Below are 10,761 nucleotides of genomic sequence, written 5' to 3'. Positions count from 1 at the left end.
AAAACCTGCCTTGCCACAGCCTGGAGGAGCCATTTTAATCTGTATCACTGCTTATCAGAGTTCTAGAGTCAAAAGTGTGCAGTGACACAAGAAGTCAAGGAGATTGAGACATGAGAGAAGACAGGTCTCATTTACTCCTAACACACCTGTGACTTCTCATTGAAGGATCTGTTATGTGGAGTCTGCCACACTGGTCTACTGATATCGCCATTCACGGCCTCTGGGTAGAAAGTCCAGGATGGCAGGAATCTTTAGCTTTGCTCTCAGAACTTGAGCATTGCTGAGCTGTAAAATCTATGTAGCTAAAAAAAAAAAACCAAAAAAAAAAAAAAACCCAAAAAAACAACAACAAAAAATCTATGTAGCTATAACACTTGATCCTTAAAGAGAATAAATCAGTTGGAAGTTTGTTTTATGTGAAAATGACCCACAAGGTAAGAAGAAAAGGAGTATATACAGAGTCAACAGACAACTGTGGGGTATCGGGACAAGAGACAGAACCCTCCCTTTCTGTTTCCCTTTGTTATCTTGCTTCCTGGAAAATGGATGGAAAAGTCAGTCATTTAAGAAAGTGCATTAATGATCCATTCGTCAGTTGATGGATGTCTGAACATTCACCAGGTTGATTCCACTTACTCTCTATTGTACAAACAACTGTTTGTCCAGTGAATATGGAGAAACAGGTGTCACTGTAATAGAATGAAGATCTGCAGATATAGGTGCTCAGAAGAGCTGGGTGATGTGCTAGATCTACTTCTAGATTTTTGAGAAAGTTCCACACTGATTTCTGTAGCAGTTGAGTCAGTTTGCACTCCTACTAGCAGTGAATTAGATATCCTCTTATCTATGCCAGTGGTAATTATTATTTAGTTTACTGATCTTGGCCGTTCTAAGGCGAGATAAAAATCTCAAAGTAGTTTTCATTGGCATCTCTCCAGTGGCTAAGGATGCTGACCACCATTTACACATTTCTTACTCTTCCTTTGAGATCATTCTGTTCAGATCCATCACCAGTTCTTCAATGGGGTTGTTTGTTTTCTCAATTTTCTTTGAAGTTTTTTTTGAATTCTTTGCATATTATAGATGATGAACTTCTGTCGGTTACATATCTGACAGAGATTTTTACCACTCTTTATGCTGCCTCTTTACTGGATTGATTGCTTCTTTTGTTGTTCAGAAACATTTTGGTTTCATGAGATCTCATTAGCGAGCTGATTTTTTATCTTATTTCCTACTCTACTGGAGTCCCATTCAGAAACTTTTTGACTGAGACTAAGTGCAAAAGAATACACCCAAATTTTTCCTCTAGCAGTTTTCAAATGAGTAAAACGTGGTACATAGACACAATGGAGTTTTGTAAAGAAAAACCAAAATTGTAAAATTTGCAAGAAAATGAATGGGACTTGAAAAAAGCACACTGAGTAACTAAGGTAAGTACTGGAGACTCCAGCAAATGCCTCATGCTCTCTGGCCCATGAGAATCCTTGCTTTAAATCTGTAAATGGGTGGGCCTCATTTGGAATACTTGTAGATGTCAGAAAACTATAAAGGGGCAAACTTTAGAAGAGTAAAGAATGATTTCATAGGAGGAAGTTGAACACAGAGGGTATGAAGAAACAAAAGCTCGATGGGGAGAAGCATGGCAGGGTCGGGTAGAGGAGGAGATAGTTAATGCTAATGGTGTTTGTTAAAGCAATGTACAGACCTATTTATATGATTCCATATGTATGCTCATATATTTAATAGAATTATTCTGAATTGGGATATTATGTTTCTCCCCCCATATACTATCGATTATCAAACAAGACCAGTGATGGGTGAGGAGTGCTTTCCTTTGAGTTTTTGGTCAGGAAAACCAATAGAACCCTAAAAACAATCTAGGCTGTCACCATTGCTCTTGATTACCTATCGAAACTTGATGATAAGCTCTATTGCCAAAGATACTAGACACTTGGACCACAGGGCCAAATCAAGCTGGTACTGACTGGAATAGATGATTTTTGTAATATCAGAAAATGTTGTGTGTGATGTTCAGGAAGAAAACTTATTAATAGTCTTATATAGCTGTGAATCTTATGACTAACAACCAGCCTGACAAAATATGCTTACTGGTGAAAGAATGGTGTAAATGTCAGGTACAAATGGAGGTAACCAACTGTTTTCTGGTTCCACAGGATGGAGCTGTAAAATCTGGTAGTGTAAATCTGTCCAAGAATTTGTGACTAGAAAGTCATAGGCTTTATGGAGAACCTACTAGCTGGGTGGTGTTGCTGAAACACCTTTAACCCCAGCATTTGAGAGGCAGAGGCAGGCAGATCTCTGAGTTTGAGGCCAGCCTGATCCACAGTTAGTTCCAGGACAGCCATGGTTACATAGAGAAACTGTTTTGAAATAACAGCAACAACATCAATTAAAAAAAACAAACCCACTGTATATTTGGTTGACATTATCAAGGACTAACATACCAAATAAAAATATAAAAAAGAAAAGGTTAATGACATAGAATGTCTTAAATTCTCTTTTCAAAATTGGGAAGAATAATCTTTTCTATTGTCAACCAATATTGACAATATTGGATTGAATGAACCTCTTTTTCACTTGAATAGGAGGTTGAAGAAACTAGAAGTATCCTGGGCAAGGGCTGCTAACTTATTCTGGACAGAGATGGCTTTGCCAGGAACAAGTATTCAGGCTCCATAGAAAGCAGCAAAATTAATGCGAGTTAGTGTAACCTATCTTATGGACCATAGTAGGAAGTATTTTTAAAGTAATATTTTCAGTTTTGGCACAATCTCTTCATATAAGAGTAGTGTGTGCCATTGCTAGAAGTTAAAAAAATATGATAAATATAATAATAGTATAATTCTTAAGTTACAAACTGATATATGCACACACACATATACATATATATATATATACACACACATAGACATATTTTGTATATAAAATCCTATACATCATAATGATGTTTTTATTAATGATGGGCTATATATACAATGATGGTTCATATCATAACATGGCCTGACATAGTTTTCCCAGTTTTTTAGTATATTGTATTATGTTTTTACAATAACAAATTTGTCTAACCATGCATTCTCCAGAATGTTTCCCTATTGTTGATGCATGATGCACAGCTATTTCCATTTACATATGTAAACATGCATGTTCATATGCATCTAGTACAGAAGCATATGCAGTTCCTATATAGTTATATTTAATCTGCATATGAAATAGGTAATGTTATTATCTCATGGGCAAGTCAACTGAGACTCATTCAACGTGGCTTGCTTATTTATTGGATGTCTGCATGTGGAATTGTTGAAACAATATCATCTTTATTTAAGTCCCTGGTTGATGTTATAGTTGAGTAGGAATGATTCCTTTTTTTCTATCTCTTAATTTTTGACAATTTTTATTGACATATGGCATTATAATATATAGGGAAAAGCATGCATAGTATGGATTTTCAAAGAGAGCACAGTTTTTACATCAAAACCCTGGAAGATATTATACAGTGCCTGAGCCACCTGTCCATGCTTGTTTCCTGGTAACCTAGTCGCTGCCTCCAGGGAACCCATCCATTGTCCAACCTCTACCACAAAGAACTATTCTCTAATGCTTTGAACATATGTGATTGACATGATAAAGTTTGTTCAACTTTATTTAGCTTTTTGAGAGGAAATGTAAGAGATGATCAGCAGATTTTTAGTATGGAGGGTCTCCATCTGGTGATTTTAATTGACTCCCTCAGATGAGCTGGTTTGTTCTTCCTTGATGGGTCGAGAAGGATGGCTTTGCAATAAAGATGAATACATCCTTGACATCTGATTTGGAGCTGTGTTTGAACAGGTTAATTAATCAGATCATAGTGATGAAATATTGCTACTTTCAGGAATCATTGCAGGTGGCACTAAATTATAGTCTAGTCCTGATGTTTATGAATAACTCATAATAAATAAATAGGCTTAGCGTTTTTACAGAGTGACTAATAGAGTTTGGCTTATTCCTGTGGGCTGATTTAATGTGTTCAATCAGCTGCCAGGACTCAGTGCCAGGAGAAGCGCTGAGAGCGAACAGTGAGAAAGAGGTCTTTCTATTAAGGGGAAACAGTTCTGTGTCTAAAGTATAAACCACCCCACACCTTGTAGATAATTCACACATAGTCCTCCTTGACCTGTGTAAGTCATTCTAGTCCTCTGATCCATTTGCTTAGCCACTGGGCCACTTCAATTTTTAATACTTCCATCACTACATCTCAAAAGACTGTTAGGCCTTCAGTTTCCATATCTGTGAAATGGGGACATTAGTTGGTAGCAGTGCTTGAATCTGGAGGAACAAACACATGCTAGACCTTTTTGAAACATTTGACACAATTTGGCTCATTTAATCTTCACCACTGAATGAATGAATGAGTGCATGTCTAGATGTGTGTATGAAAGAAAGAAAGAAAGAAAGAATGAAAGAACAAATAGATTCTAGGTTTTCTTTATTTTACAAGAGAGAAAACAGAGGTTCTACAGGGTAGGTAACTTCGTCCATTTTTATCTGAAAAGGAAAGGAGAGCAGTGGATTCATTTTGGGGATGCATTGGAAGGAGCATCTGCCCTGATTTTCCAACCACCCTGCTGGTTGTGGGCACCTGCTCCAGCTCACTCTTTTCCCACTGCTGTTGTTACACAGCTTGCCTTACTCCTGTCTGGCTTTCCAATCGTGCCAGCTTCTATCCTTGAACCTTCCAGACAGCCTCCTCCTATGCCTAGAATAATATTTGTACAAAACAACTTTATCTAGCTAACCCCTTGTGATGGTTTGTATATGCTTGGCCTAGGGATTGGGGCTATTAGAGGGTGTGGTCTTGTTGGAGCAGGTGTGTCACTGTGGATTTGAGCTTAAGACCATTATCCTAAGCCTGGAAGTCAGTGTTCCACTAATAGCCTTCAGTTAAAGATGTAGAACTCTCAGCTCTGCCTGTGCTATGTCTGCCTAGATGCTGCCATACTCCCACCTTGATGATAATGGACTGAACCTCTGAACCTATAAGCCAGTTCCAATTAAATGTTGTCCTTCATAAGACTTGCCCTGGTCATGATGTCTGTTCATAGGAGTAAAACCCTAACTAAGACAGAAGTTGGTACCAGGGACTAGGGTAATACTATGATAAGCCTGACCTTGCTGCTGTTGTCTGAAGAATGTGGATTTTGGGACTTTGGATTTGGAAAGCAGTGGAATGCATTTAGTGGGGCATAATGGGCTATCCTAGTAAAAATTTTAAAGACTTCATTGCTGAGGTTTGAACTATGCAGACCTGGCCCAAGAGGTTTCAGTGGAGAAGAATTTTAGTATGTGGCCTAGAGACTGTTTTTGTAGTATTTTTTGTGAAGAATGTGGCTACTTTTTGCTCTTTTCTGAAAAGTCTGTCTGAGGCTAAGGTAAAGAGACTCAGATTAATTGCATTGACAAAGGAAGTCTCAGAAACTCCCATCATAGACTTTGCTTTCTGGTTAAATCTCACAAAGAGCGTTTTGAACAAGTGTAGCAAGCTTAGAAAGGAAGAATATAAAATATATGGTTCAAGTATTTAAAGGAGCACCAGGAAATGAAATGGAACTGAATCCTATGTTCTAGAAGACAGCAGATTAAGGGACTTGGGGGCAAGATGCTAAATTTAGATCCAGGCATTGTGGCACACGCCTTAAATCCCAGGAGACAAATCCAAACAGATCTCTAAATTCAAGGTCAGCCTGGGACAAAGCAGGTTCTGGGTGAAGAAAAGCTTAAATCCAGGCATGGTATATGCCTTTAGTCCTGGCATTACAGGAGACAGAGCCATGAAGGTCTGAGCATTCAAGGCTAATCTACAGAGGAAGTTCTAGGAAAGTTGAGCTTAGGCAGAGACGAAGTCAGAAAACAGAAAGCTGGTAATAGAATAAGGGGGTTGGGGCATGTTCCAGTCCAGCAAGCAGCAGCAATCCTCAGCTTTGGCCATGTGGCTCTGGCTTTAGAGTCCAGAATAGAAAGGACTACTGGGACAATTGATGCTGATTACTTGGAGTTAAAAAAACTAGTGGTTATTAAAAAAAAAGAAGAGACCAGCACCACTGAGGTGAAATCTTCTTGGAAGTATTTTCTGAGAGCACAAAGAAGCTGTGTTTTATAGATAGCCAATGATGTATCTCCTGTAGCAGCTTTACTTGGTAATGTGTAAGAGTCACCCAAGTGGTAGTTGTTTTGAAAGCCTGCGGGGTCATGAAGAGTAGCTGAGGCACTGCGAGAGGCCATGGAAGGCCATCATGGGTGAAGGTGCAGCATCAGTTGCAGTTGATGGCCCAGGACTGAGGGGGTCATGCAAAGGAGTTGAGACTTAGCACCATGAAGAGAGCCTATGAGAGGTGATTGGTGAAGTCTAGTTACAGAGGAAGACAGCAGTGTATTGGAGATACCAGTACCATGGGATGATCACCAAGAGCAGCAGTAACAGTGGAGTGGATCAACCTGAGCTAAGGAGGACATACCTAGAGAAAAGATGCCAGCCTTTTAGAAGAGCCCAGAAGATCATGTGTGGATCCCAGACACTGGAATATGAATATTGATGCAAAAATACTAAATAAAATTCTTGCCAACTGAATCAAAGAACACATCAAAGCAATCATTCACCATGATCAAGTAGGCTTCACTCCAGGGATGCAGGGATGGTTCAATATATGGAAATTCATCAATGTAATCCACTACATAAACAAATGCAAAGAAAAAAACCACATGGTCATTTCATTAGATGCTGAAAAAGCATTTGACAAAATTCAGCATGCTTTCATGTTAAAGGTTTTGGAAAGAACAGGAATTCAAGGCCCATACCTAAACATAATAAAAGCAATATACAGTAAACCGGTAGCCAGCATCAAGCTAAATGGAGAGAAACTTGAAGCAATCACACTAAAATCAGGGACTAGACAAGGCTGCCCTCTCTCTCCATATTTATGCAATGTAGTACTTATAAGTTCTAGCCAGAGCAATTAGACAACAAAAGGAGGTCAAAGGAATACAAATTGGAAAGGAAGAAGTAAAACTATCACTATTTGCAGATGATGTGATAGTATACTTAAGTGACCCAAAAAACTCCACCAGAGAACTCCTACAGCTCACAAACAACTTCAGCAAAGTGGCTGGTTATAAAATTAACTCAGGCAAATCATTAGCCTTCCTATATTCAAAGGATAAACAGACCGAGAAAGAAATTAGGGAAATGACACCCTTCACAATAGCTACAAACAATATAAAGTATCTTGGTGTGACTCTAACCAAACAAGTGAAAGATCTGTATGACAGGAACTTGATGTCTTTGATGAAAGAAATCGAAGAAGACCTCAGAAGATGGAAAAATCTTTCATGCTCTTGGATTGGCAGGATTAGTATAGTAAAAAATGGCCATCTTGCAAAAGCAATCTACAGATTCAATGCAATCCCCATCAAAACCCCAACTCAATTCTTCATAGACTTAGAAAGAGCAATTCTCAAATTCATCTGGAATAACAAAAAACACAGGATAGCTAAAACTATTCTCAACAGTAGAAGAACTTCTGGGGCAATCAGTATCCCCAACCTCAAGCAATACTACAGAGCAATTGTGTTAAAAACTGCATGGTATTGGTACTGTGACAGGCAAGTAGATCAATGGGATAGAATTGAAGATCTGGAAATGAACCCACAGAATTATGGTCACTTGATCTTTGATAAAGGAGCTACAACCATCCAGTGGAAAAAAAAAGATAGCCTCTTCAACAAATGGTGCTGGTTCAACTGGAAGTCAGCATGCAAAAGAATGCAAGTTGATCCATTCTTATCTCCTTGTGCTAAGCTCAAATGCAAGTGGATCAAGAACCTTCACATAAGACCAGACACATTGAAACTAATAGAAAAGAAACTGGGGAAGACCCTTGAGGACATGGGCACAGGGGAAAATTTCCTCAACAGAACACCAATAGCTTATGCTCTAAGATCAAGAATTGACAAATGGGACGTCATAAAACTACAAAGTTTCTATAAAGCAAAGGACATTGTCAAAAGGACAAAACGGCAACCAATAAATTGGGAAAAGATCTTTACCAACACTACATCTGACAAAGGGCTTATATCCAAGAAATACAAAGAACTCAAGAAGGTAGACTCCAGAGAACCAAATATCCCCCTTAAAAATGGGGTACAGAGCTAAACAAAGAATTTTCACCTGAGGAATTTCGAATGGCTGAGAAGCACCTAAAGAAATGTTCAACATCCTTAGTCATTAGGGAAATGCAAATCAAAACAACCCTGAGATTTCACCTCACACCAGTCAGAATGGCTAAGATCAAAAACTCAGGAGAAAACAGGTGGTGGCGAGGATGTGGAGAAAGAAGAACACTCCTCCACTGCTGGTGGGGTTGCAAGCTGATACTACCACTCTGGAGGTCAGTATGGTGGTTCATCAGAAAACTGGGAATGATACTTCCAGAGCACCCCTCTATACCACTCCTGGGCATATACCCAGAGGATTCCCCAGCATGTAATAAGGATACATGTTCCACTATGTTTATAGCAGCCCTATTTATAATAGCCAGAAGCTGGAAAGAACTCAGATGTCCCTCAACGGATGAATGGATACAGAAAATGTGGTATATATACAAAATGGAGTACCATTCAGCCATTAGAAACAATGAATTCATGAAATTCTTAGATAAATGGATGGAACTGGAGAACATCATCCTAAGTGAGGTAACCTAGTCTCAAAAGAACACTCATGGTATACACTCATTGATAAATGGATATTAGCCTATAAGCTTGGAATCCCAAGACACAATGCGCATATCAAATGGTGCCCAAGAAGAAGAAAGGAGTGGCCTCCGTTCCTGGAAAAGCTCAGTGCAGCAGTGTAGGGGAATAGCAGGACAGGGAAGTGGGAAGGGGTCGATTGAGGAACAGGGGGAGGGAAGTGGGCTTGTGGGACTTTCGGGGAGGGGGGATTCAGGAAAGGGAAAATCACTTGAAATGTAAATAAAGAATATATCAAATAAAAAAAGAAGCTTTAACATTGAAGCTGCCTTGGAGACCTCCACGACATTCAGGATGCCAGAGCAGTGGGGTATCTGCTGAGGAAAGCTGCTAACAGGGAGTGTAACCAACCCAGGAGAAAGAAGTCTGTTGTAGTCAACAAAGATGAAAAAGGAGCTGGAGATCCGCTTTAACATCAGCTATGGAGATGCAGAGTATGGAGTTTACCCAGCTGGTTCCCTGTCTTGCTTTGGGGATTACAGTTAAGTAACTGGATGGATTGCAGAAGGGACTTTGAACTTTGGACATTTAACATTGTTGAGACTGCATTAGACTATGGTGACTTTGGAAGTTGAACTAAATATATTTTGCATTATGCTGTGTTTAAGTATGGTCCCCATAGACTCATGTTTAAATAAGCCTAGGGGGGCCAGGGAATGGAATGTGATGGATGGTTGTATATGCTTGGGCTAGGGAGCGGCACTATTAGGAGGTGTGGCCTTTTTGGGGTAGGTGTGTCATTGTGGGCTTGGGCTGAAGGTCATCACCCTAGATGTCAGAAGCCAGTCTTCCCCCAGTGGCCTTCAGCTGAATATGTAGAACTCTCAGCTCTGCCTGCATCATACCTGCCTAGATGCTGCCATGTTCCCTTTTTGATGATAATGGACTGAACCTCTGAACCTGTAAGCCAGTTCCAATGAAATGTTGTCCATCATAAGACTTGCCTTGTTTATGGTGTGTTCACAGCAGGAAAAACCTAACTAAGACACAGATTCTCTTGTGTGCATGTTCAAGATCAGAGCTCTTATTTTGCAGATTCTGACTTTCTTTCATTGCTTCATGGCCTGTGGGTCTCTGGGTCCCACTCCTGTAGCTTCACCCATCATCCCCCAGTTTCATCTCAAGGGCTCCTTCACATTTTATTTACCCATCCTTCTCCAGCTTCATCTCAAGGTTCCTTCTCCTTCACCATGGGACTCTTGCCTTTCTGGATCTGCACAGAGTTTCTTCCTTTGTGTTCAGGTTCTTCTGCTTTGCCAGGCATGCACTTGCTTCTGCTTTTCTAGTTCCTACCTCTTCCAAGTCTGACTGAGGGGCATGGTTCCATGCTTTCATAGCAGACTCTGTACAGACCCCTGACAGTCTATACGTACCATGTCTCTTCCTGCACTCTAATGAACATTCTTGTCTTTATGCCTCACTAGATGAAGCTCTCTGTCGGAAAGATGGTTTCTTTCTTTCTTTCTTTCTTTCTTTCTTTCTTTCTTTCTTTCTTTCTTTCTTTCTTTCTTTCTTTCTTTCTTTCTTTCTTTCTTTCTTTCTTTCTTTCTTTCTTTCTTTCTTATATTTTGCTTCTCAAATCCATTTCCTGGCCCCATAGCCATACTCTGTAAATGTCTGATGAAAGAATAAACGAAAGGATGTTCTATACAGTGAGGAAAGCTTTGAAGCAGTGAGACTGAAAATAGCTAAGGGTGCTGATGGAGGAAGGACATGTGCGTGGCAGGAGAGGTGGCCCTCTGCTAGAAGTTGGAGGAAGTTAGCATAGGATAGGACACAGCTTTATGTTGGCAAACGGAGTGACTCCAGCATCAAGAGACTCCTATGAGCTGGGTTTTGAATTTTAGAGTCCATATCAGCTAAGATCTTTGCAACACATATGACATGCACCCAGTTGGTTAGTAATAAAGGTATCAGTCATTAAGTTTTCTTTCCCTCCCTTTTCATTTTAAAAATCAA

Source organism: Apodemus sylvaticus, chromosome 13 (genome assembly GCF_947179515.1).
Source record: "Apodemus sylvaticus chromosome 13, mApoSyl1.1, whole genome shotgun sequence".
NCBI classification, from domain to species: Eukaryota; Metazoa; Chordata; class Mammalia; order Rodentia; family Muridae; genus Apodemus; species Apodemus sylvaticus.
This window is presented reverse-complemented; position numbering follows the sequence as displayed.